Source organism: Macaca mulatta, chromosome 1, assembly GCF_049350105.2.
Source record: "Macaca mulatta isolate MMU2019108-1 chromosome 1, T2T-MMU8v2.0, whole genome shotgun sequence".
Classification (NCBI taxonomy): domain Eukaryota; kingdom Metazoa; phylum Chordata; class Mammalia; order Primates; family Cercopithecidae; genus Macaca; species Macaca mulatta.
The window spans coordinates 182767241-182787857 of NC_133406.1; the positions used below are offsets into that span (position 1 = coordinate 182767241).

At 40.8% G+C, this 20617-nt stretch overlaps 1 long non-coding RNA gene across 1 annotated transcript in view; it reads left to right on the forward strand.

The window, feature by feature from the left end:
- Positions 1–20617, forward strand: part of LOC144333164 (uncharacterized) — a 407439-nt gene that overhangs the window by 172764 nt on the left and 214058 nt on the right. The window lies entirely within an intron of this gene.

A 20617-nucleotide genomic window follows, 5' to 3' on the forward strand; every position in this document is an offset into this window, starting at 1 on the left:
CCATGAAACTATTATTACTTCTTAGATAGTTATATCTATTTCAGGGGAATGTTGTGAGAAGCGATGAGTAATATATTTTTGACACACTAAGCCTTCTGAAGGCTTTGACCCAGAACTAGCACAGCAACTCTTCCAACACATTCCATTGGTGAGACCCACAGGGCCAGCCAGGACTCAGGGGCTGTGGAAGGAACTAAGCATAGGTGTAAAGGCAGGAGGTGTGGCTCACCAGGGGCCACGAGGGAGCAGATTCCCACAACATCAGAAGACATAATTTGGGCTGTGGATCTAGGTCAGGGTCAATGCGTGGAATGCAGGCAAAGGAGCTCTCAGCAATTTCACCCATCAACAGTCATATATTCTACTCACAGAAGAACCCTCAGGCCTCCACTCAGAATCTGTTTCTCATTTTCTACAAAATTCTAACCAAGCATAGTCGATGCTTTCTAAGGCCACAAGAAACCAGAAGAATGCTTGAGAGATAAAACTGATTCTACAGACAGGTGCTGTGGCAACAAAAAAAGGGTGAAAAGTGACAAAAACCAAAATGTAAAAAACTATAAGATGAAAAAAATCTTAAAATGAAGAACAAATGAGGGCACTTGAAACACAGACCACCCTACACACAAAGGTGTATACTTCCCACAGATGACATTTCTGTCATCAGATGTTAGATGGAGAATACACACCCTTATCTTTCCAGTCCCTTCATTGGTCTTGAAGGGGAGGAGGCTGATATTGCTGCTGCTCCTCCAAAGAGGGAGGGATCCTGGTATATCTCGTTCACAAGGAAAGCCCATTGCTGGCACTTTTAGGTGCTTTATGATTGTCTGTTAAAGCTATTGTCAGCCATTTATTGAATGGTGTACTGTTTTTGGGTGCTATACTAAATACTTTTCAAATATCATGAGAGTCTGCTTTGCAACTGATAAATTCTCCCTGCCAATGTCAACTCTTTCATCTTTATTAGGATCACCCTCTTTTACAGATGAGAAAATGGAGACTTGGCAAGATGTGAGTTTGTCTAATTGTCCAATTGGGATACAAACTGATGTGGTTCTGTCTCCTAGTCCAGTGTCCTTTTTCTGTTCCCCATTCATTCCAGATTATAGTAAATTCTGTCCAAATTATTTACTCGTTTAGCACATTTACTGAGTATGTGCTGTATGCCTAGCAGAGTCTGGGACCAGCCTCTGCCTCATCATGCTCAGTTATTTTGCTCTTACTAGGTACTGTGCATTCTTATATGCATAATATAAATTCATTTTTCACAACAGCTATGTGAGTTAATTACTCCTGCCCATATTGCAGATGAGAAAACTCAGCTCAGAGAAGTTAAGCAAATTTTCCAAGACCTGTAGTGGAAAGTGCTAGAGCTGAGATTCCAGCTCTAGCACTAATGTATGTCTAAGTCCATTGTTTTTCCACCCATCATATCACAATGCTTCCTCCATCATTCTCCAATAAAATGGCTTCTCAGTTTTACTCCAGCCATCTCCCTATTATGCTGGCCCCATAACTCTATCCCGCCCCAAGTGCAGAGCCTAGAATGAGACTGAAGATGTGTTGGCACTCACAGGCAGCACCAGAGTTTTCCACAGCAAACACCTAGACATACACATAGTTCTAGGCTAACATTTACTGAGGGGCCTAATATTTAATGTATGCCTCCTGTATGTACCTGGCCTTGCATATGCCACTTAGGTATTGTACATTTCATCCTCATATCAAACTTGCAAGGTAAGTATGATTGCCCCCATTATACAGAGGAGGAAACAGAGGCTCAGAGAGGGTATTTTTCCAAAACTCATCCAATTTTCCTGACTCCAATACATTGTCCAGTCCTCCAGACAGCTTCAGAAAGGGTTTGAATCCCACAGAACATATTCTGGGAAGAACTTCATTGAAAGAGATGCAGCCTAAGCTGCACCTTGGAAAACTTCTCATGCAGCCAGGATAAGTATATTGAGAGCCAGTGAGCATGTTATGATAGTTATGATTAGGTTTCCATGTACTTCTCAAATCAGATGTGTAAATATAATCAAGAGCATTTCTCTTTGCAGCACAGACCTCCAACAGACTCTACCCAGCATCGTAGTTCGGAGGGAAGTAATAAATTAGCTCTAATTAGCTTTCCCACATGCTGAAGCAAGTTTCCCTTGTCACCACTTTGCAAACAGGAAAGAGGGAGGCTCCACTGGACTTCTACGGAGTGTGGTCCGTGGTGGTTAGGAGGGTAGCAGGCCTAGTTGGCAACTGATTTTGACTTCTATTACCTTGTGTGGCTGTGGACAAGCCATTTTTACCCTCTGGCCTTCATTTTTTCCTTAAGTAAAATGAGGAGCTCAGAGTAGGCTTCTTCTCCTCTTGCACAGAAAGAGTCCATGACTCTACTGTCCTGGAGAATTTTCCAGCTTGAAGTGTCAACTTTGTCTGTGCATGAATAGAGTAATTGAGTACCTACTATTTATCAGGCATTGACCCTGAAACTGGAGATACAAGGATGAACATTAACTTGATTTTGTCTGTAGGAAACTTCCATTCCAAAGTGAGAATAATAATAACAGCTACTCCTTCCTACATGCCAGGAACTTCGCCATGGCCATTAAATACATCATCGCATTTAATCTCTGCAGGTAATTTTTGTTACCTGCATTTTACCCATGAGGAAATACTCTCAGAGAGGAAGGATAAGTCACTTTTCCTTAGTTTTACTGGCAGTAAAGGATGGAACTGTAATTCTAATTCAGTCTGATCTCTTATCTAGTAGATTATATTACCTTTCCCAGAAAGAGTTGGATATCATAAAAGAAACAGAGACAACAAGTCTTAGGGAGGCCAGGGGATAATGACATGTATTCCATGTGGGTGATCGGGGATGGCTTTGGTTAAGACGGTGTTTGAACAGAACCTTGAAGGAAAAAAATCTTGAAGGCATCAAGATGCCTTCTGAATACATGAAGATGGAAGAAGAAAAACAGTTTAGGTGGAAGAGTGAAGACACAGAGGCAAGAAAGGAAATCACTGGGCACCAATAAGGAAGACTGTGTTGTATAGAGGAAGCCTAGCAGAACATGAGCCTGGGCTGTATGCTACATTCATTCAAAGGGCATAAAATACCTACTATGTGTCAGGCACAGTGATAGCCTCTGGGAATAACACTGAGAACAATACAGAGTCCACATCCTCAAGGAACTCAGTACTCCACTGCAGTGGTTCTCAACTGGGGGCAATTTTGCCCCCCAGCTGACCTTTGGAAATGTCTAGAGATAGTTTTGTTTGTGCTGTAAAATGTCCTAAAATACACAGGACAGTTCTCCACACCACATAATTGTCTGTCCTAAAAGGTCAGTAACTCCAATGGAATGACAAGACCAGGCCAGCTCATGGGGAATTTTGTAAGCCGGACTGAAGAATATGCCCATGCCTTTTTCAGATCAGATGGCCTCTGGCAACCAAAACAGCAGAAGTGATAACAGGAAAATCTTTCCATTGCAAATGACCTCCTAGCACAAAAGAAATCAGTCTAGTTGCTTGAGCAATTTTGTTACAGGCCTGGGACACCCTGAAAATGCTCTTCTACCACCCCTGGTTCAAAAGCACACAGTGCTTATGAGAATATACGGCCCACCAAAAGGAAATGTCAGATGGCTTCTTCCTTATTAATCAAATTAATAGTGCCTCTGCAGAAATTCTGCACAGCTGAGGAATTTATTACAAATTACCTAATCACTTGGTTCTCCCATGAAAAGTAAATAGACGGAACCATGCCTAGCCCTCTCATCCTGAGTATTTCAGTGTACCAGAGCTGGGCCGGAGCCTAGCTACTCAGTTAAGCAGTATTTACTGGACCTAGCTAGTGAGTATGCAGTGGAACTTAACTGCATTTAAAAATGCAAGTCCACTTTTCATGGTTATCTCAAAGACAGCTGGTGCCATTCTGCTTTTCTAATGCTGGTTAAGAGTAAAACAGGGATTCATTTGTGGCTGTGAGGAGACTTCAGATGCCAGTCCAAGGAAGAAAAGATAATGACCAGGGCACTCTGCAGCATCACAGAAAGGGCACTTGATTTGCAATCTGGCATGCTTGTTTGGCTATCACCTCTGTCCTTACCTGTGCAAACTTGGACAAGCCATTCACTTAGACTCTCTGAACCTCAGTGTCTTTATCTAGAAAAATGGAGAGCCCTGGAATGATTCAGATTAATTGTGGAGAGGCAATGTGGCCACACCTAGCACAAAGCAAGCACTCAGCAAATTGCAGATGATGATGTCGTTTCGTTCTCCCACCCAGATCTGGCTGCAGAGATGTGGGCTGTGGCAAAAAATGAGGATCTGATGTTACAGTTTAGTTACCTTTTTGTCTATTAAGAGAAGAAGAAAAGGGAAATTCCTTGTAGACTAGCAGCTTCTTAGCAATTCATACAGTTCAGGCAATGTCTCTGGATCCAGGCAGAGGCTGGCAAGTGAGTTCTTGACATATTGGAGGGAATAGGAAGAAAAATCAATTAAAAGGGCTTTTCAGTGAATGAGGGGTGGCAAATGCCAGGGTTAATCCCAAAGGGAGACTCATATTTCCATAAGAGGCGAGGCCTTCCCTTTAACCTGTTGGCACCACAAGTTGGAGTTTTCCGGGGTAAAGTCCATTACTGGCAATGGGCGTGCCGTGTGTGATTAATGACAGTGGTTACGGGCCAGTTAGCAATGGAGAGCTCCATCCATCTCACTTCATGGAAGCATCACACACCATTTATTGTCTGCAGGCAGAATGTGTTCCTTTGCAATTAGGTAAATGCCTTCTTTCTGAGTAGGCATGGTGATTCCTGCATTAGTGCCCCCATGCCTCCGCCTGACATCCAACAGAAAGGCAAAGGCTGAGAGAGCCCAAGAGGAAATAGGTAGTGACCATGTCCAGTGCTATTTCATGACTTCAGATAAACTTGGCCCAGGAGCTTTCACCTGCTCTCAGATACCTTCTTTCAAGGAGACATTCGGCCCAGGGAATTCATAAATATGATGGCTTTAAAGTCCATTCAAGGGAAAGAAGGAAGGGCACAGCATGTTAAGCACAAACCTGTGCTCATTTTCTGCTATTAAAAGAAAGCCTTCAAAACTAATCTTTAGAAAATAACACCTGTCATTTGTGGAGTGCTTCCTCTGTGCAGACACTGTGTTGCCCTCATAAGAGCTCTGGAACGCATGCCCGAATCATCTCCATTTACAGTCAGGGCAACTGAGGTGTCAAAAAGAAAAATAACTTCCTCTAGGTTAGATGGCTGGAAAACACTATGCTGAGCCCCACAGTCCTGCTCTAGAATTGTACTCTTCACTAAAGTGCTCTACTGAAATTCTGTCTCCATAGAAGCACGTGAACCAGCACACAAAGAATGACAAACTACAGATACATGGTCTTTAAGAAAACCCACCACACAAGAGGAAACAGAGAGCATTAATTTACCCCATAGTTATTTATTGAAAATCCACTATGGTCAGACATCGTGCTAAGTTCTGGGGATGTAAGTGAATAGGAGAGGTGGTCTGGGAGTTCACCCCGTACCTGTGAAGAGGAACGGTAACAGTAACAACAGTGACAACTGCTATTAGGTTGATGCAAAAGTAATTGTGGTTTTTGGCGTTCATGTACAGCTAATACTATACTAATTATTTTGTGTACATTATTGCATTTAGTCTTCATAATCAATGAAGAATGAGTCATAATTATCCACATTTTATAAATGAAGAAATAGTGGCAAGAAAATGTTGTGTCCCCACAAAATTCATGTGTTGAAATCCTTTGCTTTCATGAATCCTCTGCCCCTATAAAAGAGACCACAGGGATCTAGCTGGCTCCCTCCACCATGTGAGGACACAGCTACAAGGCACCATCTTTGAGTCAGAAAGCTGGCTATCACCAAACACCAAATCTGCTGGCACCTTAATTTTGGATTTCCCAGACCCCAGAATTATAAAAAATATTCTGCTGTTTACAAGTCACCCAGTGTATGGCATTTTGTTATAGCAGCCCATAAGGAATAAGAAAGTTTAAATAACCTGGCCAAGTTTATACAGCCAGTAGGTAGTAGATCTATACTTTGAATTCACACAGTCTAAACTCTAACTTGTGCTTTAAAAATACTGAACAAATAATTACAAATGTGTTGAGATTTGCTGAGAGTACAGCGGCGAGCAGATGGGGATAGTGAGGTGATGATGAGCATTTAGAACAGGAGGGACAAGTGCAGCCTTGGGGGAAGAGGAGAGAGCCAATAATGAAGAGGTGGGAGAGTTTATCATGCCCAGTGAACCTGAAGCGCACACCATGTTTGAGACATAAAGGCCAGTGTTGCTGGAATGTTGACACCAAGAAGAATGGCATGATTTGAAGTTGGGTGTGTGGGTCAGGGAGACCAACATATTTAGGGCCCAGTGGGCTGTGTTAAATTTCATCATATGGACCTTAAGCAAAAGAGGGAGGGGCTATGCCAGAAATAGCTAATTATCCACCAAAAAGTTGTGATCTTCATTCTATCAAGTGCGGTTGTCCCTAGGGGCAGCTGTCTCAACAAGGACTGCCTTTTCTGGCTCCTCCCTTGTTTCCCGAGTGCATGCACATGTTTGTTTCTTGCCAAGGAATGTGAATGGATGTGACATGTGTTGTTCCAAGGCCGGGGTTTTGAAGAGGCAGATATGACTTTTCTGGGTTCTTTTTACATTTCTACTCCCTAGAAGGAGACATCTGTGAGCCCCTAGGTGATGACCAAGCCACAAGGTGAAAGGAGCCTGCCTGGTTCCCTGAGTCACCATTTGGCACACACCTCCATGGGCACGGTATTTATTTGTGAACAAGAAGTAAACTTCTACAGGGTTAAACTGCTGTCATACTGAGGTTTATTTGTTACGGTAGCTAGCACTAGGATATCTAATTACAGGGACTTCTTTGGTATTCTAAATATATCTTTATAAAGTACTTTCATGGTTTACAAAACATTGTTTCATTTCGAATAAACAAGGAGGGGCTGGGTAGAGTGGTTCATGCCTGTAATCCCAGCATTTTGGGATGCTGAGGCGGGAGGATCACTTGAGCCCAGGAGTTCGAAACCAGCCTGGGCAACATAGTGAGACCCTGTGTCTATAATAAAAATAAATAAATAAATAAAAATTATTTTTAAAATAAGGAAGGAATTAGATACAGTGCACAAACTGTGAGATTAAGTAACTTACCCGCAATCATACTGCTGGAGTCTTCACAAACCCATGCACCCTCACTGGATACGCATGAGCTCAGGATCAAAAGTCAAACAGTTCTGGTAGATTTGAGGCTCTTCCTCAGCTAATTATTCCTGTGATTTTTCAGCAACTTATGTAGTTTGTCTCAATTTCTTTAGCTATAAAATGAGAATGACGCTAGCACTTGTCTTACGAGGTTGCTCTAAGCATTAAAGCTCATAGTCAAGATCATGGGGCATAGAGAAAGTTTAATAAGATGAAGAAATTATGTTATTGTTATCATTGCACCATTATGGAAGGACTTACTTTAGACTCCCACCACTACCCCCATTTCCTAATAGGCCTTGCATTTCTTCTCCAGAAGGGAGTCATCTTCCCCAACATCCACATGGCACATGCTTGATTCGCTCAGGTTCCTATTCAAATTGCTCTTCAGAGGACATTTCACAGACTACCCAATGTCAAATAGGCCCCTGCCTTGCCACCCCCTGCTTACTCTGCTCTCCTTTTTCTTCCTAGCACACATCACCTCCTGATATTGTAGAGTTTTCATGTACATATTAATGTCCCAGCTCATTCCACTAGAATGGGAGCACTTGGACAGCAGGGATTTTATCTCTTGTTCAGAGCTGTATCTCTGGCATCTAGAATAGTGTCTGGTATAAAGTAGGAGACCAATATACATTTGATGAGTGAATAAAGGAATAAATGATGATTGTATAACATGTGAGCTATGTTCCAGGTCCTATATTAACTTCAGTTCTTACTGTTTCTTTTTCTTTGGTGATGCCCTAGTGGATCATTCATCAATCCAAAACTTGTGTGCAAATTTTATTCTTTTTCTCCTCTTTAAATGCAACCCACTCCACCTCCAAGGTCTCTTGTTTCTAATACGCTTCCATAACACCTCTGTTCCTGAGACAGGAGATCTGTAGCCTTCCCAGAGTGGGTGATGGGCCCTGGCCTCAGTGCCCAGCCATTCCCTGTGGCATTCATCACCAACACTGTAGAACACACACACTTTCACACCACCCAAGTTGTCAAAGCCTACAGATTAGAATTATTGCTCAGTAAACTTGACTGGACTACAGGGCCATCTTGCTATATGATCACGTTTCCACCAAGATTTTTAAGTTCTGTTGGGATATATTTGATGTATAATAAACTGTATATATTTGAAGTATATAATTCGATGAGTCTTGATACATGTATGCACCTGTGAAACCATCACTACATTTAAAATAATACATATATCCATCATAGCCCAAAGTTTTCTTATGTTCCTTTATAATCTAACCCTCCTTATACATCCCCCATACACATACAACCCCCATACCCAGGCAACCACTGGTTTACTTTCTGCCACTCCAGTTAGTTTTCATTTTCTAACACTTTATAGAAATTGAATCATACAGTATAACATATTTGGGTTCTTTCTCTCAGCATAGTCATTATGATTTATATCCACATTGTCAAATGTATTAATAGTTCCTTTTCATTCCTATTTAGTACTTAATTGTATGGATATACTATAGTGAGTTTGTCCACTCACCTGTTGGACACTTGGAAATTTTCTAGGTTTTAGCAATTACCACAAAGCTGCTACGGTCATTTGTGCACAAGTCTTTGTGTGGGCATATATTGTAATTTTCCTTGGATAAATACCTGGAAGTGGGATTGTTGGTTTGCATGATAGGTCTATTTTTAACTTTTTACAAAGTTACTGAACTCATTTCCAAAGAAGTTTTAGCATTTTACACTCCTTCCAGCAGTGTGAGAGTCTCAATGTCCCTGTTTCTTGCCAACACCTGGTTAGTCTGATTAATTTTAGTCAGTTTAGTAGGTTGTAGTGGTATCTCATTATGCTTTAGCTTGTAACTTCCTAATAATAAATAAGTGATTTTCAGCATCTTTGAATGTATTTGTCATTTTTATCTCTCCTTTGGTAGAATTCACATTTTTAAGGAGTTATCTTATTTTAGAGTTGTAAGAATATCTAAAAATATTTTGATAATCCAGAAAGAAGTTCTTTGTCAGATAAATCTATTTCAAATATTTTCTTCCAGACTGTGCCTCACCTTTTCAATTTCCTTTCCAAGTCCCCTGAGCAGAGCAGTTTTGTTTCATTCTCCCTTCATATTCCTAGAAACAAGAACAAGAACATTGAAAATGTTATGTAATTTCAGTTCAATGATGAGAAAAGCTCTAACTTGAAATACTTCATAGCCACGCACATGAAAGGTGACTGTTTCGTCAATTTACCAATCTGCAAAATCAAGATAATACTATCTATTTCATGAGGCTGTCAGAATGAATAATAGTGAATAAATTACCCAGACCCATGCTTAGCATACAGTACTATTTCAGTAAGTATTAGCTTGCTTTTATTCTGTAATCTCAGGGAACAGAAGTGAGACCAAAGGGTAGAAATCTTAAAGATTCCGATCGTTTGAATTTAGTGAATTATTTTCCATTGTAGTCCAGTTAATGAAATAAAATAGGTACCCATAGAAGCTGCTGAGCTTCCCATCACTAGGAGCATTTAAGTAGAGAAAACATAACCATGTGAGCAGGTTATAGAAGAGATTATTGCTACCTTGCGAGAAATACTGGACTTCTCGTGTGTCTCCTATTCCTAAAAATGGTTTGGTTCTTGGTAGGAGATAATAATGACAATAGCATATCTTCATATTTAATACATATTATATATTATATTATATATAATACATATTATAAAATATCATATGATACGTATATCCTATGATATGTTATATATAATGCTAGTAATTATTGATGATATAATATTGTGTGAAGTACTTAAAAACTATTCTATTATTTAATCATAACAACCCTTTGAGGTAGAGGTAAATATTATTTCTATTTAATAGATTAGAAAAATGAGCTCAGAGGTATTAGATACCTTCCCTAATAGTACATGGCCTGGAAAAGGAGGGCCTTGAATGCAGGTTGGCAATGGATTGAATGTTTCTGTCCTTGTAGAATTCATATGTTTAAATCTTAATCCCAGCATAATGGTATTTAGAGGCGGGGCCTTTGCCAGGTAATTAGGTCATGAGGGTGGAGCCCTCATGACTGGGATTAGCACCCTTGTAAGAAAAGGCTAGACAGCTAGCTGCAATGCGTAACCCAGAAGGGGGCCCTTATCAGAATCTGACCATGCTAGCACCCTGATCTCAGGCTTCCAGGCTCCTGAATTGTAAGAAATACATTTCTCTTGTATGTAAGCCATCCAGTTTATGGTACTTTGTTATAGCAAGCAAGAAAGTACCATAAACTAAGACAAGGTCTGTCTGAGTAAAGTCCATGCTTACAGCCCAGGTGCCCTGTGGCCAGTGAGCCCCTGCTTACTCATAGCTATGGGCAAGTGTTGCTGAAACAAACTTTTCTCCAACACCTGTGTCTCTATATTCTCTCACCTGCCCCACCCTCGGCTATAGCGTGTCTCTGAGTCAGTGGGAATGAGTATTTAGGTCTTGGTCCACAGCTGCAGAATTCCACTGCTGTTGGCTCAACAGGTCACCCCGTGAAGTGGCCAAAAACCAAGGCTGCCATGCCTGAGGTCAGCTACCCAACTCACTCTCCACCTGGCACTACCAGCTGGATCTCAGCTTCTTGAAGAAATGACATTCACCATCTCCAGTTGGAATAGGTCTTCCCTGGGCTTTTCCTTCTGGCATACAGAGTGTTTATTTGTTTTGGAAGGCCTCAAAAGTGGCAGCTTTCTCATCACACAGCAGGATGGAATGTCCCCATTTGGTGCCTGTCCATCCAGCCCACAATATTTATGCTGTTATTGCAAAGCTGTTGGCCCCTTAGATCCTAATCATCCAAAGATACTTTTGTGGCTTCTTAAAAACCTAGGCCTGTTCTTCTGCAAGCAAGTGTGTGCCTCACTGCCATCCTGATTACCAGCTCCTGTTGGCAAAAGAACCATTATGATGTGAACCAGATTGTACCAAACAGACGTTACCTAGCAACCAGCGGGAGCCATCAGGATTCATCCTTGTGTTCCAAACACTGTGTGGAATTCCTTAAGCATCTTGGACACAGTGGAGACTAAAAGCATGCCATGAGGGAGCCTTAAGAGAATGGCTTTGGAGTCAGGCACACCCTTATGCAGTCTTGACTCTCAGTGACTACTGTGATCTTGGGCAAGTTACATAACTCTTCAAGCCTCAATTTCCTAACCTAGAAAATGGAGAACAATAATAGCACTTACTTCATACGAGTGTCTCAAATGTAATACATGATGGAAAGAATAATCTTTCATATTAAGTAGGCATTCAACAAATGTTAGTTCCCTTGAAAATACAATTTTTTTTCTATGTGTTACATTTGTGAAAGACACAAACCCAAGCATCCAAAGGACCAGGATCCAGTTACCCATATCCTATATTAGTAATTCACTGTGTCCTTAAGGAAGTCTCTTAACCTCTCTTTGGTTTATTTTCCTCATCTATACCATGGGGACAATAATAAGTGTTGTTCAGGAGCCCACATGAAATTAGGGATATGAAAAAGCTCTGAAGATCAGGATACAAATGCAAGAGGTGACCTAAGTCTATTGCTGGTAGTATTTTCACTTGAGAGGAAGTTAGCAACACTGGGAGACTTACTAGAGGTCTTTGTCTCATAATAGCTTTTACCTTCATCCAGGTATAGTCCTGGTATTCATATCGGTGCAAGAGATATTTGAAATACACTGAAGTCCATGTGTTCCTCACTCCCTTATTTTTTTCACTTCCATCTGTCTGTTGATTTCAGGAAATGTATTCCATCTCATATACCAAGAGAGCCCATTATCAGGAAAGATGAAAGGGTTTCAGGGGATGTAGTTAAACTAGTTAGTCTGGAAAAATTAAGGGGCAGAACCACCTAAAGGATGAATGAGAATTAGACAGCAGTGCACAAAATTCTCAGATTTTGAAGTGAAGTAAAGATAGGTTCAAGTCCTCCTGGTCTACCACTTTCTGGCTCTGAGGACTTCTTAAGCCTCAGCCTTTTCATCTGTAAGATGGGCATATTACGATTTATTTTTGCAAGGTTCTTGAAAGGATGGGGGTTTTGGTGAATATAAAGTGCCTATTAAGGCATCTGGCACATAAACTATCTACAATATAAGATATATATTAAATAAAATATTAATAAAAGCAATAATAATAACATATATAGTCAGAGGGATACAGAGCCCAAACAAGAGGAAAGGTTCCAAAGGTTTGGTCTGAGCAGCAAATACGAATCACTAATAGGAAGTAAATGCAAAAGGTCAAGAGGCAGGGAGATGAGAAACGAGTCAGCAGGCAGATTGATGGAGACAAATAATTTGGGGTCTAGGTTAGGAAATAGGTTTAGGTTTTGCAGCCCCGGCTGAAAGGTACAAACCAGAACAGCCATCTTGGCCGCTTAGGGAAGTTCCGTCCTCATGCCTTTGTTTATACAGGCCGTCGCTTTTTCCTTCAGGACTCAAATGACAACCCCCTGCAGAAGTGCCTGATGGAAAATAGGTTGTTAGCAAGAGGAGAGGCCGGGATGCTCCGGGCACAGGGTTCTGACCAATGGCAAGTCTGCATTCCACACTTGGAATCACAACTCTGGAATGTCAGAGAGTGGGATTTCCCTGAAGAGTTGCCCATGTGACTAAGTACCCCTCAGGTTAGTGGAGTGAACTGTTTCCCCAACTTCAGTTTCTTTGTAATCAGGTAAAATCTCAGCACATCTAGAATGCCTTTTGGCCATTGTCTCACTGACTTCTTACCTCAGGGAGCCCAATTTGAAGGAGTTGCTAGAAGCAAAGAGAGAAAGTTTGAAATGAATTCAGTCAGTTGTCAGCCAGACCTGTGGTAGGGGATATTTCCCTGCTTGCTGACTGTGCTGGCTCCCACAGCCACCCCCTAACAAGCACCTGGCCTGGCAGAGTTAGGAGGTGGAGTTCTGTGTCTGTTATTAATATCAGTGAGAATGCCTTTTTTTCCTGTTAAATCTGAGTACTAATTATCATCTCTTTATATCACAGAGTTCAGGGAAATCACAGAGCAGACTAAGAACAATACTGCATATGGATGCCTTACTTTGCAACAAGCTGGCTCTAAGAAAGTGGCGCAGCTCATCTGTACAAACAGTTGTCTTTTCCCTGCCATTAAAGCAGGAAGGTGTTGAATTCATTATGGTAATGGACATTCTTTAACCTACCAAGAAAGCTAGGGCATTTTATTTTATCATATGGAGCCGTAATCTCCCAATAGTTTAAATAACAATGGTGAACAGATAATTACTAAGGTTCTCTTAGATTCTAAAAAAATAATACTCTTCCAAGTGAAATAATTGCCAACTAGAATCAAATGGGTGAGTCAGTGGTAGAGCTTGACACTTCCACAGAAGGAACCCAGGTTCAACTCCTGAGTAATACAGTATGTTTCGGTGGCCTGCCTGGTTTTTGAAAAGTAACATAATTAAGAGTTAATAGACTTAGGATCTTGATCTGGTTCTGTCACTATTAGCTGTGTGTCAATGAGTGAGTCACTTCCCCTCTCTAGGCTTCAGGGTTTTTTTTTTTTTCTTTTTTAATTTTAAAAATAAAAACCTTGAACCAGATCACTTCTAAGGTCTTTTTTTGTTTTTGTTTTTGGCATGAACATTCTATGATTCCGTACTGATAAAACTGCAATACTTTAAAAATACTTACATTTTGACTACAATCTTCACTTTGTCACATCTTAAACACTTCTCTATAAAGCCTAAGCCTAACCTCTAACACAGTACCTGATGCACAGCTAGTACTTAGTAAATGGTAGATGGTTGAATGGATAACTCCTGCCTATATCCATCTTATATTTTCCACTTGTGGCAACTTTCTAACTGTGTAACCATTGACAAACTGCTTACTGTGTATAGCTCAGATTCATCATCTGTAAAATAGAGGTAATAATAGTACCTGTCTCATAAAGTTGTTACAAGGATAAAATGAGTTCTTACATGTAAAGTATCTATAGCAGGGCCTGGCACACAGAAAGTTCTTTGTAAGTCTTAGCTATCATCCCCATCCCCATCATCATCATCATCATCATTACCATCATCTCTACTCACTCTATTATTCTTCATACATGTACATTGTCTTCAGAATCATCTCCAGATGCCTGTGTCATTTAGTCATTCAGAGATTACTTCCTTTCACTTTTGATGGTTAATCCTCTTTTGCCATATTAAAAATCAACCTAGCACTTTTTCTCAGAACTTTGGGAAGTGAGTTTTTCCTTGTCTAACAATGCCCATTTGTCTTTTTTGTTTCTCTCAAATTATTTCAAACTGCCGTATCACATAGTTACTTTACTTCCAAGTGTCTCACTTCTTCTATACTCTTACCAACTTCTTTCTTTGGCTTAAACAAAGCCCTTCATTGCATCTTCTCATTTCTGAGAGACACCACTAGCAATACCAGTGAACACTTTCCAAAGATGCTTGGGTTTCAGCTGAGTGGGAGTCTCATCAGATATCTGCACAGGTCATGATCATCATGGTGGCATCCTTTTAATCAGTGAAAATGTACTTATTACGCATCTTATGTGTGCCAGGCTCTTTTCTAGGTGCCAATAATTTCAGACCTTGAGTGTATCATTCACATCCCCATAGGTCCGGCCATCTGTTGAACACATCCCCATTGAGACCTTTCTGTTAGAAGTATAATCTTTATTTATTTATTTATTTATTTATTTGTTTATTTATTTATTTATTTATTTAGATATGGAGGCTCACTCTGCTGCCCAGGCTGGAGTGCAGTGGCTCAATTTCAGCTCACTGCAGCCTCTACCTCCCAGGTTCAAGTGATTCTCATGCCTCAGCCTCCCATGTAGCTGGGATTACAGGTGTGCACCACCCCTGTAATTTTTGTATTTTTAGTAGAGATATAGTTTCATCATGTTGACCAGGCTGGTCTCAAACTCCTGACCTACGGTGACCTGCTTGCCTCGGCCTCCCAAAGTGCTGGGATTACAGGTGTGAGCCACCATGCCTGGCCCAATCATCACTTTTTGTATGTAAACTTTTCATATGTACAGTAACTAGTTTTATTTGCAGTTGCTCGATGCTAGAAATAAAAAGCTGTGTGCAGCACACTTGTCCTTGAATAGCAGATCTATACAAGGATTGTAGCCCATCATGGTAAGGGCTCTAATAGAGGTACAGTGGCTAAAAGAAGCATCCTGCTTCTCTGAGGCTACCTTTCTTAATCTGTAAGGTGGGCATGATCTTACTCACGTCCTCAGACTCTTGTGAAGCAATCCTCCAGCTTCTTCTCTTCTCTAGCTACACTTGCTCTCCAGGGGCTTCAGCCAGTCCCGGGGCTCTGGATACCACCTCTCTGCTGATGAGTCCCAGGCAGTAGCAGCTCAGACCCAAGTCTTGGTAATTATTCTCTACTCCTATCTTTCTTTCACATCGTATATTTACCTGACAGCAAATCCTCCCAACTCTATCATTAGAATATATTCTGATTCTTCCCTCCTCACATCCCATCTACTCTCATCCAAGCTAGCATCTTGCCTCCTGGGACCTTTTCAGCAGCCTCCTAGGTCTCTATGCATCCATCCTTGTCAACCTGCAGTTGTTCGTCTCCAGAGCAGTCAAAGTAATAATTTCAAACTAAAGTCAGATCATGTCACTCCCCTTCTCGACCTCCTGTGGTCTCCATATTGTGCTTAGAACCCAAAGTGCTGTGCAGGCCCTATAAGACCATCAGAGTCTGGCCTCCACCTACCACTTTTCTTCTTGTTCACACTGAGCTACTGATTTCCTTATTCATCTTCGAATGTGCTGCCTCAGATGTGAAGACCTTTTCCCTCTTCCTCCGTTGCTTTGCCTCCAGGTAGTTGTATGGCCCACCCTTCATTTCATTTCAGTCTCTGTCCCTATGTCCCTATATCAAAGACCCCTTTTTTAATACCCCAACCTGAAGTAGCACCATCACTGTGTTCTACAAACTCACCTTCCTTAGTACTCTTCATCACATCTCTCTTTGCCATCCATTATAAGAGTTGTTTATTAATTGGTTTATGAAATGACCCTCACCTAGAATGCCAGCTCCATGGGGGCAGGGATGTTGTCAGCTTTGTTCACTTCTATGTCCTCGGGGATATGGCCTAGAGTGGGCACTCAACAAGTATTTTTTGAATGAGTAAATGAATGAATGAGGATTAAATAAGATCATATTTGGAAAACACCAAGTATCAAGTGTTGAGTTTGAGAATTGGTTACTTCTTGCTACCACTACCTCACTGCACCCCACCCCATACCCCCTCAACCTCCCCCAGCTCTGCAGAAGGTGCTGTGCACTCATAGATGTCCTCACAGCCTTCTTTCTTTCAGGTGAGTAATTAATCAAAATCTAGCCTCCTGCTGTTCCTTTTCTCAAGCTCATTCATTCTGAAATACACTGTCCTTCTGTGTTAGCAAGGCCAGGATATTTATTCCTGTGAGTTAAAAAGAAAAAAAAGAAAAACTACGGAAAATGTAGTGACCATTTCATTTTACAATGAGTTGATAAGTTATTAGTTTTTCTTTCATTTACTTTGTCTTTGGAGATTTGTATCCAAGGGTTCAAGCAGAATTAACCCACATGAAGAAGTCACATAAAAGGCCCTTTTCAGGGTGTCCTTATTTTAAATTCCCTGTCTCTGGCATCATAACCGCCCTATCCAATCTTCCCCAGATCTCCCAACACATAAATCTTCTGCTCTCACCCATTAATGGAGCTCAGCACATTCACTCCTGTGCCAAGTTGAGTCTGCATATTAGAGATTGAGAAGCAACTAGACCACCAGCTTGCAAACATCTGACTGTTCCCAGTGTGGTGGAAAACGAAGGGCATTGACAGCAGAGACTTGGGTTCAAATCCAGGATTATCATGTTCATGATCTTGGACAAATTGCTTACTGTCTAGGACCCTCTGTTTTATCATCTGTAAACGATCTTCCTTGGGGTTGTTATGAAGATTAGAATGAAGGATCATTCAAAGAGTGTGTTGCTCAGAGACTTGACGAATGCAAGTCTCGCCCCCTTCCCATGTTGGGCTCTTCCTCTTACAATGGTGACATTCATACTCCCCCTTTTTGCAGAAACAGACTCATAGGCCCAGTAATGAGACCTTGAAGATATCCATTCCTCTTCTTATACTCATTCATTCTGAAATGTACTGTTTTTCTGTTTTAGCAGGGCTGTAGTATTTATTGATCTGAGCTATAATGAAAAGAAAAAAGTCAAGAAAGTGTAATTACCCTTAATTTTTAGACACAGTAGTACACGGAGTAATAATTATTTACTCGGTTTGTGGAAGTGTCACAGTCTTAAAGTCTCAAGAGTTCCAGTATCATTTGAATTTTTTTAACTTAAAAACTATTTCAAAAGAACAGTCTATTTTTGTAGAAACAGTGCAGTATATGCAGCATAGAGGCATTTAATATTTACTCTATATATATGTTGAATGATTAATGAATAAATAAATGAAATAATGAATGAATAAATGTGTAATACAAGCAAAAACAGAGCTGCTCTGGTAAAAACAGATGGGGAGGTCTCAGAAGCCTGTGTGCTGGGCCCTCCCTCAACCCAGAAAATAACCTTTGAAATGTGACAACCATCACCTTCTCACCTCTCGTAACACAGTCTGGGTACCATTAATCTGGCCCAATGCCATTCCTATTGCAGACATTTTTTTTTTTTTCTACAGGGTTTTTGATGAGGTTATTATCTTGTTGCTTCTTGGGAAAAAAAATCAGTAAAGGGAACTCATTCTAGTTCTGGACAATTTGGAACTTTAAGAAATATTTCATATTGAGACAAAATTGATCCATTGATTATAGTTCACTTATTCATTAATTCATTTATTCATTCATTCATTTTAAACACATGTTGAGCATCAATTCTGGGTCCTGCCTGAAGCTTCACTCTTAGCATACACCTTTCTTTTTCATTTTAAATGCATTTCTTCTTATGGTGTCACTCACTGAAGGTCAGTGTAGATTTATACTGAAGGTTTTCTTGAGGAAAGGGAGAATCACATCACAAAATATACAGCAAGAATTTCTTAAAATGGTTTTCCAAGTATTAAGCCTCTTGGACCTGTTCAGTACATCACCAACTTAGCTAACTACCTCCTCCTGTTAGCCACCTGGTTCTCTACCTTTCTTTCCCTGTTCATTTTCCTCCCAAATGACTTCTTTTGTTTTTTTTTTTTTCCTCTTTCTTTTTATTTTTTATTTTTTTATTTTTTTATTTTTTATTATTATTATACTTTAAGTTCTAGGGTACATGTGCATAACGTGCAGGTTTGTTACATGTGTATACTTGTGCCATGTTGCTGTGCTGCACCCATCAACTCGTCAGCACCCATCAACTCGTCTTTTACATCAGGTATAACTCCCAATGCAATCCCTCCCCCCTCCCCCCTCCCCATGATAGGCCCCGGTGTGTGATGTTCCCCTTCCCGAGTCCAAGTGATCTCATTGTTCAGTTCCCACCTATGAGTGAGAACATGCGGTGTTTGGTTTTCTGTTCTTGTGATAGTTTGCTAAGAATGATGGTTTCCAGCTGCATCCATGTCCCTACAAAGGACACAAACTCATCCTTTTTTATGGCTGCATAGTATTCCATGGTGTATATGTGCCACATTTTCTTAATCCAGTCTGTCGCTGATGGACATTTGGGTTGATTCCAAGTCTTTGCTATTGTGAATAGTGCCGCAATAAACATACGTGTGCATGTGTCTTTATAGCAGCATGATTTATAATCCTTTGGGTATATCCCCAGTAATGGGATGGCTGGGTCATATGGTACTTCTAGTTCTAGATCCTTGAGGAATCGCCATACTGTTTTCCATAATTTTTTTTTTTTTTAAAGATAGCCCCAAGCCCTTTCCTATGTATTTTGGTCTAATAACCCTTTTCTAACCTTCTACTTAGAGCTTCATCCTAACCACACAAAAGTTCTTCCTGGTGGCCTGCCCTTCTTAGAATGGGTGGGAAGAAAGAGATTGTAGTTAATTACATGTTATTTTTAACCCTATGTGACAAATACATTATAATTAATTATACATTTTTAACTATATTTGACAAAAAAGAATAAACTGTGATCCCAGCCCTCCAGCAGTTAATTATCACACTTAGTGTAGTGTAAAAAATATTAGAATTCACTCATTCAACAGATATCTATTGAGCACAAACTATGTGTCCATCACTTTTCTAGGTCCTGAGGATACTGCTGTCACGAACAAAACAGTCAGCATTCTTTGCCCTCATAGAGTTTCCATTCTGCAGGAGGGAGATAGACTGATAGAAAAATAAATAAATAATAAGTGTAAGTGTGACAGATAATAATAAATGTACATGAGAAACATAAAGCAGGGACAGATGCTGGGGCAGGAGGAGAGGTTGGGTTACCTTATTGCCCATAGAGCCACGTAGTGATTAAAATCTAGGACTGCGGGTTGGCCTGGATTCCTGGGCTTATCAGTGTGTGTGTGACATTATTCCTGAGGGTCTCAAGCAAGATGGCAGTGGTGAGATGTGGGGTGATGAGGAGGGGAGAAGTGAGGTTCATAGTTGAGAATCTCTGTTCTTCTGCCAGTGGTGATGTGGGCATTCACCACGGATGGTTCTCTCTGCATCCCAGAGCTCCTGGGATTCCTCCTGAATTTTCCCAGCAGAGGGAGGTGGGAAATATATGGAGCTGTGGAAATACAGATGAGTATTTGGAATGTAGGAAAGCTTTTGTACTTTTATACTTAGGTGCTATGAAGAATAGACAGTCATGTGAAAATGTGCCTGAACAAAGAATGGTATGAAAAATAGTAACAAACTGAGGGAGAACCAAGCAAGGCCTGACTGTCCAGGTTCTTCTTGGCCTCTCTGTGTGGCATTCCTTTCCCCTGGGGAAAAAGGCAGGACACCTATCATATGAGGGTCTTCAGGTGAAAAGGGAAAAGGTCAGGGAATGACCCTTCTAGGTTTTATGCTTTGGGAGATAAATTCTAATTTATATGACCCAGCTCAGGGGAGAAAGAAGAGGAAGAGACAGGAGGGCCAGGGAAGGTCAGAAGGACCTTGTGCCTGAGACCCCCTCAGTCTCCTTCAGTTTGAAGTGCTCAGCATGCAAAGGCACTATGCTTTGTGGTATTGTGTTCTGAGCCCCAAGGGAACAAAGAGGTGGAAAGAGGCAATTAGGAAAGACTCCTCAGCACAGGAGTTAGCCATTTGTGAATGACAGTGCAGAATGCATTCTGATGGCCAAAGGGAGCAGGAACCTAGGATGCAAAGTGAAATCAAGAGATACAACCAGAGAAACATAAGCTACTATCATGAAGGAACTTGCATGTCATGAGGGA